This window comes from Rhipicephalus microplus, chromosome 3 (assembly GCF_043290135.1).
Source record: "Rhipicephalus microplus isolate Deutch F79 chromosome 3, USDA_Rmic, whole genome shotgun sequence".
Taxonomy (NCBI): Eukaryota; Metazoa; Arthropoda; class Arachnida; order Ixodida; family Ixodidae; genus Rhipicephalus; species Rhipicephalus microplus.
The window spans coordinates 134,230,397-134,240,801 of record NC_134702.1 but is presented as its reverse complement, the minus strand read 5'-3'; positions in this window follow the sequence as shown (position 1 = coordinate 134,240,801).

Genomic DNA, 10,405 nt, shown 5'->3' with positions numbered 1-10,405 from the left:
TCCTGTTGCCCTAGTACCGACCAATGGGGGATTTATCCGTATCAAGAGTCCGAAGATCATTCAGGAAGAGCTGAGGAAAGCGACTTCACTCTACCAGAATATTACCGATGTCCGACAATTTGGCAGGGGCGGCATTCTGTGCTGCTCTCTGGACCAGGCGTGCATTTCTGACCTTTTAAAGTGCACCGCGTTTGCATCTCAACCGGTGAGCTCATTTATTCCTGCTCATCTCGCTTGCGTGAAAGGCCTAGATTCGAGCCTGTGCGCCTCAGAGGTCCTAGAAATGTTTTCAGCTGCAGGTGCAACATCAGTGCACCGATGCTCGCGAGTCGTGGAAAAACAAAGAGTGCCTACAGAGTCGCTCATCGTAACATTTGCAGGCGTACACAGACCAACAGAGATTAAGGAATGGCCTTTAATTTATAGAGTTGAGGATCTCGCTCCCCGCCCGCTTCGATGCAATCAGTGCTGGCGATATGGACATACCGTTAAGGGGTGCAGATCGTCTCCTCGATGCCGCATATGCGGAGAAGAGCATGACCCGAAAACGTGTTCCTCGCAAAATGAACGATGCTGTCTTTGCCAAGGTGCTCACCCTGCTGATCATTCAAACTACCCGGCTAGAGATCAAGAGCTTCAAATTTTAGAGATAACAGAAAGGAAGCGATGCTCGCGTCGTGAAGCTCGAGCCACAGTATTATATAGATCGTGCGGGTACGCTGAAGCTGCTGCTCGACATTCTAAAGCTATGGAAACCTCTATAGGATAAGTTGTGGCAACTGCTGTCGAAAAGGCCATGTCGAAAGCACTGAACGCCCTGCTTTCTACCCTGTCAGAAACAATCGGGCAAGCTTCGACAACTCAGACGAGTCAAATCTTACATAGTGCAGTAAACCCTACTATCGATACAGGTATCGCGCTTACCCACGAAGGCATAGATGAAACCACGCCAGAAACTGCATCTGGGGCAGAAACTACTTTGGAGTACACTATTCTTCCATCTCCTTGCGAAAAGCACGATGAGAGTGGTTCCGAGACCACTTCACAAACTGTTGAAAATATGGATTTGGACAATGAAGCCACAAAACACCGGGCTTCCTCTTACTCACCGAAATCCACCATCCTCCATAAATTGAAGTAAAAAAAGTGCAAGGACAACAGTTCGCTCACGAAGGATGATTTCTTAAAAAACAACATCATTCAGAAGGCAGTTGAGGCCACTGTTATACCTTCAACATAGGGTCATTGAAAGTGCTTTAGTGGAATTGTCGCTCAATTCTCGCTGCAGCTACTGATCTTTTACATCTTTGTACTGAGTTTTCTCCTGAAATAATTATATTACAAAAATATGGTTATCTGCGGAAAAACTTTTAATCTTAGACGCTATCACTGCTTTTGTTTAGAACGCCGTACATTTAGAGGGGGGTTAGCGATTTTCATCTCTACGAGATTCACCCATAGAGCGAAGATAGCTTATCAGTTTACATCGACAGAGTGTGAAATTTTAGCAATAGATATATTTGTTTCTGGTTGTACATCATTTTCAACAATCAATGCTTATTTCCCCACAGGTGTTGTGAATACTAGTTTATTATATTCTGCAGTAGCCGCGTGTAAAAAAATATAATCATCGCAGGAGATTTCAATTCACACCACATGACATGGGATTATAGATCCAATGCTAGTGGAAAACGGTTATTAGAATGGGCCTGTCTGAATGGCATTCAGTGTGTGAATTCCAGATCCCCCACTTATATACCTGGCCTATCACGTGTTACAATAGACCTGACTTTTTCTAACTCAGGTTGTATCATTTCGTCCTGGTCCACCATCACAGCAGCCACAAATAGTGATCACCTTCCAAAATTCTTTGGAATAATATGCCCACTTACTTCGACAAATAAATATGTCCGAAATTATGTTAATTACAACAAATTTAAAGATATATTACGATTAGGCTTGAATGAACAGGCAGGTCAAAACTGAGCAGCCAAAGGCCCTTAATTTATGTCAGCTATTAGGTGCCACTATGAATAAATCTAAATTCAGTAAACAGTCAACTAGCAGTACTACTCATTCACCATGGTGGAACACTGACTGTGATCGCGATTATAGGCGACGAAAGGCAGCTCGGAAGAAACTAATCTACAACCAGTGTCCATGTAACTGGAAGGACTATAAATACATTGCTGCTATATTCAGACAAACGGTTGAGAGAGCAAAAGAAGAGTACAACTCTAGACATTACAGTTATATAGCGGAGACAAAAAATAAGAAAGCACTTTTTACACTCTTACGATACCGAAAAATAGTTCAGACACCAATAAATCTAGAATCAATTTGTTTATCACCTGCAGAATTGTCGCAGTCATTGGAAACGATCGCGAAAGGCTTAGAAGATCGCTTTACATCGGTACTACCCCACCTTTTGCCGGACTCAGAAAAAGCTAATGAATACAATGCAACAACACTAGAAGAAATATCATAGGTAGTACAATCACTACCAGCTTCATCTCCAGGTCCTGATAACATAACAACAGCGATGATAAAAATTATGTTTGATTTGTCTCCCAGCGATCTCGTTAGCTTTATAAATTTTTATATAAAAATGCCTGGGTGTATCCTGACGGGAAAGTTGCTAAAGTAACACCACTACTTAAAAAACAGGGAGCTGGTTATGGTATAGACAACATTAGGCCCATTTCCCTCTCTTCTAACCTTTTAAGCTAATAAAACGGGTTCTATATCGACATCTTGAAAAATGGATAGAGCAAAATAATGTATTGAGTGAATCTCAAATTGGATTTAGACCTGGCTGCTCTATATATATATAGTGTGCGCATGTTGACCTGGAAGCTAGAATTAAACTTGCTCGGCACAGAAAGCAATACGCCACTCTTGTGACTTTAGATATTGCTAAGGCGTACGACAGTGTGGAGCGCGCCACCTTGATTATGAGACTTCGAAGTGTTAACGTCCCCGACTATATAACTTTATGGATTCAAAATTTTTTAAATCGACGTACATTTTATTGTTCGCAGAATGGACTAGCTTCACAACATTACTAACAGAGAAGGGGAGTTCCGCAGGGATCCGTTCTTGCGCCCGTTTTATTCAATATATTATTAAGCTCTATCCCTACCCACGATAAAGTGCAAGATATGTATACGCAGACGATATAGCCTTCTTTTCAGCTTCAATTGACATACACTCGTTGTACAACATTTTACAATCATATTTAAATGCTATTAAAGCATGGCTTAGCGACCTGCGCATGTCCCTGAATGTTAAGAAAAGTGCTCTTCTTACATTTCCGTTGACTTCTCCTGTCAGAATAGCATCGAGGTACGGACAGGACTTCATTCCACAGGTAGACTCATTAAAATATTTGGGTATAATATACACTTCAAATCTTAATTGGAGTTCACATATTGAGTATATTGCGTCTAAGGGATTACGTGCCATTGGGTTGCTCAAGCGCATCAGCAATGGTTGAATTGGAATGCGTAGAAGTGCTTTGGTGATGACATATTGCATGTATGTCCGCCCAATATTAGAGTTTGGATGTGTGTTGTTCTGTGGGAGACCCACTTATAAATTACGTCTGCTTATTTCTATAGAGCGTGAAGCATTGTGCCTATGTTTAGGCCTCCCTAAGTTTGTCGCTACTAATGTTGTTTATTATGAAGCACATCTGCCCTCTCTACGAACCAGGTTTCGCATGCTGATTGTTCAAACATTTATGAACATCTATGCCTCCCCACAGAGACGCTCCGAATATGTATTTATAAGAGAGCCTTCCATATTTTTTTTTTATTCTGAGATGTCTCAGCTACGTCGACCTCAAATAGTTTATGTGCAAGACCTCTTACACCCATTAGGGGTAAAAATCCGTGATATGAATATCTCACAGGTACGGAATCCTACGGCCAGAATAGAGTTTGGCATTATATTTCCTAAAAATTCTAAACTTTTTCCGATGAAATATTTGAATGGATTGCTCGGAGACCATCTCAATAGCCTACAGATAACTTCAGTTATAGCCACAGATGCTTCCGTTAATGCCGAGAAAGCAGAAGTGGGCATCTACTAAACAGCATTAGATTGGTCCTATTCACTGCGACTGCCCTATTTTACGCCAAGATTCCAGGCAAAATTAATGGCAGTGATTCTGGCCATACGCAAGCTACCAACATATATCTCTTCGGCTGTTTTACTAACTGAATTTTTTTGTCAGTTTGCACTGCTCTGACAGCAACAAAAACATCGCCTTGTTTATTAAAATTCCATACGTATATACCCAGTCACGTTCGTGTTATCCGATTGGTTTGGGTGCCAGGTCACATTGGACTAATACTAAATTAAGCGGCAGACACACTGGCGGCAGATTCAATTCAGGGCCCCATCCTGGATATTCTAAGACCCTGCTGCTTGTATACAATCACGCGATTTTGGAATTTTCGTACACGCCAGGAACAGACAAACTCTTCTGTTCTAAATGGCGCAGATTTCCAGCACCTTAAGTTGATTGATATGTGGGATTTAACGTCCCAAAACCACTATATGATTATGAGAGACGCCGTAGTGGAGGGCTCCGGAAATTTAGACCACCCGGGGTTCTTTAACGTGCGCCCAAATCTGAGCACACGGGCCTACAACATTTCCGCCTCCATCGGAAATGCAGCCGCCGCAGCCGGGATTCGAACCCGTGACCTGTGGGTCAGCAGCCGAGTACCTTAGCCACTAGACCACCGCGGCGGGGCTCAGCACCTTAAGTTTTCGTGGTACAGCGCTTGATGTGCAACAAGACAATTCGAAGTGACATTCACTTAATTGCGATGCAGGATTCCACCTTTAAACTTGTATTTATACAGACCTGGTTTTGTTCCTTCCCCTCATTGTCACTATTGTACACAAACAGAAACTATAGAGCACTTTTTCACAGAATGCGGCAGGTATCAAAATTTAAGGAAAAAATTTCTAATACCAGCTTTCCAAAAACATGGACTTTAACTGTCTGAAACCGTACTACCCTCCCTAGGGGCTTCAGAACTAAGGCATTGCAACAAGGACATATATAAAGCCATATATAACTCTATAAAAGAATCAAACCGGCTACCATGCTAATCTTATAAGCACATACTCATTACTTATTTTCGTCTTTAGTCTATTCCATATATTTTACTGGACTTTATTTATTTTTATCCCACTGCCGCGCGATTCATGGCCGATCCCCCGTAGTGGATTGAGCCATTCCTCTTGGGACCAACCAACCAACCAGTATTTCTGTGCGGAGCAGTTGCCATGTGGTGTTGAAAGGTGTTAATACAAAACGCGTAGAGGGGGCGAGCGAACATAGGTACCATGACCTGCCATAACGTAGGTGCGTAAGAGAGGGTCCAATTTTACGTTACGAAGATGACAGCGTATGTGCTTTGGTGTTCAATATGCGCTTTTTCGCGGCTCTCGGGGCTTGTTTAGTAATAAGTGCTTGTAAACGGGTTAACGCCCTAGTGCTCGACACCAGCTTACAACGCCAGCGACCGTGAAACGTCAGCGGCTTCGTGTTGCGAGCGACGCAGAACTGTCGCTCAGTATCTCGTGAAAATTTTAGGGGCGAAGCTCCTTAAGCCGTGGGTCATGCGTGCGCGATGTATGTAGTAGTAGTAGTAGTCATAGTATCATTGAGAAATATACTATATAAAGAGCGGCCACTTGGGCCTTTTCGAGACCGAGGTAGAAAGGGTGTGACCAACCGCTAGATTGCACAGTGCTGCCAACCTGCGGAGCCCCTTTTTCTCTTTATGGAGCAAACAACAAAAAAAAAAGCTCCCTGGACTTTGTTAGATTTTTGTGAACAGTGTTCTTGTTTTGAGGACAAAAGTGTTTGTGCTGGGAAAAACCATATGAAAGTTCACTTTTATGATATAATGATGTATCTGTTTTAAAGTATTCACTGAAATCACCGTGCTGAAGGTGAAAAAATGTCACAGTACAAATTGCAAGGCTTTAAACGATATCTTATTCTATGAAATCTCAAAGGTAAAGTGGTCACCACATTGGGGAGGGGGGGGGGGAGAATGACGTGTATTAACGCAGTGTTTTACACAAATCACCAAGAAAGAAGCAATCATTCCGTGTCTACACACAACCATACAACATTTCAAGAAACAGTACATATATTGCGAAGAATTGCGTGTAGGCCGAAGAAGGGATAAATTATCAAAATAATATTTAACAACACTGCTAGCTGTCCAATGCAGAACACGAAAGCGATTCTGCTTGTGTGTACAACGCAAACACGGAAGCAAGCAAAAGCAATCTTCAAGGGCTGAAGTTGTAACGCAGGGTTACTTTTATAGTTCTGACGCATCAGTAGCTTATACTTAAGTGATCAAGAAGAAATTTGAAGGAAAAAAGGCGCGATTGACGTATACGACGTTTTCAACTGTTATCCAATACTGGATTGTTTCAACCGGTTTTTCCAACCGTAACCAATCGTTTCCAATCGATTTTTCTAATCACATGTGAGCGCATTCACTACTACACTTTTGGCTGATCTGTGACAGTGGAAGCTGACCGCAAGCCACTAGTAGGACTGCAGAATAAGGATCTCACCAACATCTCATCTAGACTTCATCATTAAACTCGTATATGTAGCATCTAACTCGTGCATGTATCAGGGAAACTACTGTCTAGCCAATGCACTGCAAGGTACCCGGATCCTCAATCCAAGATTGCAACTGCAGACAGTGAACCAGGACTAACAATGCCAACCCTCATTCAAGCGTCTCCTATCAAACGGAAGCAGATTCAAGAGGCAACAGACCGATATTCAACCTTACAGCAACTAAGCAAGTACATTCAACTTGGATGGCCAGAACACCTTTCTGTTGTCCACCCAGTGGCAAAACCATACTTTCACATAAGCAGTAAGCTCTACAGCACAGCAGGTTTCATTTGCTGTAAGCAACGCCTTGTGATTCCGGCAACTCTTCAAGCTGAAGTCCTGGAAAAACTCCACCAAGCACATCATGGCAGTGTGGCTTGTAAGGAATTGGCAAGCCAGAGTGTCTATTAGCCTTCACTCAACAAGGACATTGTCAACCTTGCTTAAAGCTGTGATATATGCCAATCAAACCAGAAGTCTAACCCTCAACAGCATTTGCTTCACAGAGCCCTTCTTCAATGCAATAAAATCTTAACTGTTAACTATCTATTCAGGTTTAATCTAATTATGTTTTTGCATAAACAAATAAGAAATCAACTTTTTGCTAATTTCATTGATCCTAAAATGTTAGTTAATACTAACACAACCAGGTTCGCGGCTAATAATAACTTTTTACTTCCTAAGGTTCATACTAACTATAGTAAATCATCTTCTCTCTTCTGTACCATCACCATATGGAATAATTTGCCAACTTCGCTAAAATGCAAAGTTTCTTTATTTTCATTTAAAAACTCATTAAAAGAGTACCTGTTAAATAAGTGATCTATCATCTTGTTTGTGTTGTTTTCTGCTGTATTATTTGTTTTTTGATTTCATGCCTTTTTGTTTTCATTCTGCTTTATATATTTTTGCTTCTACGATTCTAACAGGTGCTTGTGCTTTTATAATTTGTAATGATCACCGAGGGTCCCGTTGCAGTCTTGTACTTTGGGACCCTCTTCTGTATATTTTACTCCCTGTAACATCCTTTCATGACATGATAGTAAATTGATTGATTGATTTGATTGATTGATTTAGAGAGGTACCAGTGCGACCCTGACAACAATCGGCCGTTGATTTCTTTTACTGTCAAAGCAACACATACATCCTCGTTGCTAACTAGTTCTATAAATATGTTGAAATGAAACACACGGAAACCACGACGGCATTCTCAATTATTATGGTACTAAAGGACACTTCCGCACGCTTTGGAATCCCCAACGTGCTGATTTCAGATCAAGGACCACCATTTCACTCGGAAGCAGTCAAGTCATTTTTGCAAAAAAATGAGATATTGTACGCGAACCGTCATCACCGCTTTATGCCAGGTTCAATGGGCAGGTAAGGAGAACAATACAGACAATAAAGTCCATGCTGATTAAATCATGCAGCGATGGCAAGGGTTTGTCTCTGGTTCTCCTCAACTACCGAGCCACCACCACTATTGGAGCACGCTTCCCTGCTGAGTTGTTAATGGGCAGGAAATTAAGAACATTACTAGAAAACTTGACACCGCACTACTCCACTGAGGCGTATCACTAACTGCTCAAATGCAGACAGAAAGCGCAGCACAAGCATGGAGACAGCGATACTCATTTACTGCCGACATTGGAGATGCATCAGCCAGTATGGGTTAGACACAAAAACACTTGGCAAAAGGCAGTCATCCCACGAGTTGGTCCCCAACCACGGCGCTACACTTGCAGACCACATATGGAGCAATACTTGTGCATAACCGTGTTCATCTATGGCCACGACTTCAAAGGCGGAGTGATTCCGCCCCCTCAGCAGAAAACTCCACCCTGGATGAGTGTGGACCAACCACTGAACCTTTACCAGTTCCAAGTGTTCGTGATCCTGCCAGCAAGCCAGGAGAATGCAGGCTAAAGTCAACCTATGTGACGCGTACTGGAAAACACGGACGCTTACCGGCCAGATACCAGAACTGACAGCTTGTTGTGTTGGTGTCTCACATTACCGCGTTGCTAGCGCCCTCACACTCGTTAGAGATTAATAAAGAGGCTAAGTAGGCCAGGCCTAGCCAGTCACCCCTCGCTCTCATGGCGGCACGGAGGAAGGCACGGAGGAAGGAAAAAAAAGGAGAGGGCATCCCCAGCCGACGCAGGGCGTAAAAAGTGTGGCGGCAATTACGTCACGCGCGGCCATATTCACTGAGCACAATGGCGGCGTTTTGTTAATATTGATGTAGTGCGATGCGGCGCCGTTCAGGCGGCCCAGTGGCGGTGTGCGCATTTTTGTGGGCCTCGCACCTAACCATGGCGTACTGCAGGTGTTCGACAGCATCCATTCTTTGTGCCGCATTGTTAGCTACGCGATTTTCTTCCGGTGGTGGTTGTAATCAGGTGTCTGAACTAGAAACCACGGAACGAACTCCTAATTTGCAGCGTCTGTCAAAATTATGCTGAAAAGTCATCATAGAAGATAACGACTGTGCTCAAGAATTCGTTCAATGAATGCCTTGCAGGTTAGTGACAGTTATGCGGTGTTGCTTCTTATGACAACGAACGATGCATTTGCCGTCCACGGGCCCTTATTAAGACTGTAATCTAATCTTGCTTTTCATGTTCCTGTACAGTTACCGGTTGGCGGTTGGCGCTGAGCTGTGTTCCAGATAAGGAGGACAGAAACAAGCACCTTCTCTTTATTTTCCTCTAATGACTAGCCACTTATCCCGGAGACATCTTCCCTCGCATTTGGCTGGCTTTCCCTGCCGTCCTTGGCGGCTGTGTCGACGCGTGAAGCTTCCCGCAGACGTTTTCTCACGCACTCCTTCGGCTAACTTTCCCACCTTTCGCCCTAACGCGACCCTGGTCTCCGTTCTCCGTAGCTACACGTGCGCGTGAGTCACACTGGAGACGTGTTACCACGCACTTTCGGGTGGTCTTCGCTGCTTTCGTCCTAATGAAATTATGGCCTTTTGGATATCCGTAGGAACCAGTGCGCGTCAGACAAAAGAGGGGCGAAAACAAAGAGGCCGGCGCAAACTCAACGGGCTGCCACGCACACAAGCTTTATCGACGCCGAATTTACTGGCATAATTATGGACCTCCGGGTTTATTGCAGAGAAGACATTTTTTTTCTTTTTTTATCGTTGTGTCTAGCCCACAGCATGACCGAAAATTTCATGAAGCCTAAAGAGAAGCGCAAAATGGGGAAAAAGTGATCTGAAAGAAGCTGTACAAATTTCGGTGCCTGGTTCGTCGTGCCGCAATGTCCGAAATATCTTTATTTTCGCAAAGAACACATCAAATAAAAAAAGCTTAACGTGCAACTTGCCGTGTTTATCGTAAACGCCGGCAGTGCAAGAGTACGACAGCCATACGCAGAGATTTCATCAACCGCATCGCGGCAAGACAGCGAGTTGAAATCCGTTCCGTTGGTTTCGGGTAGCACCGGCGCACTCGGCGCGCAGGCCACGTGCTTTTTGAGACAGAGAGGGAGTCGCGCCTTCTGCTTCGCATTCATATATAAACAAGAGAGGAGAATTTGCCAAGTCAATATAGCCGACTTCCGGCTTCATCGCGGCTTCACAACGAGTGACGTCAAGGCCTCTCCTTGCCTTTCCTTCTTCCGTGGAGGAAGGAAAGGTGCATGGCGGTGTTTTTTATTCACGGATCCGTCCCGTCACAACGTACGCCAGTAACACTGTATATACGAGCCCAACTACCACAGCAA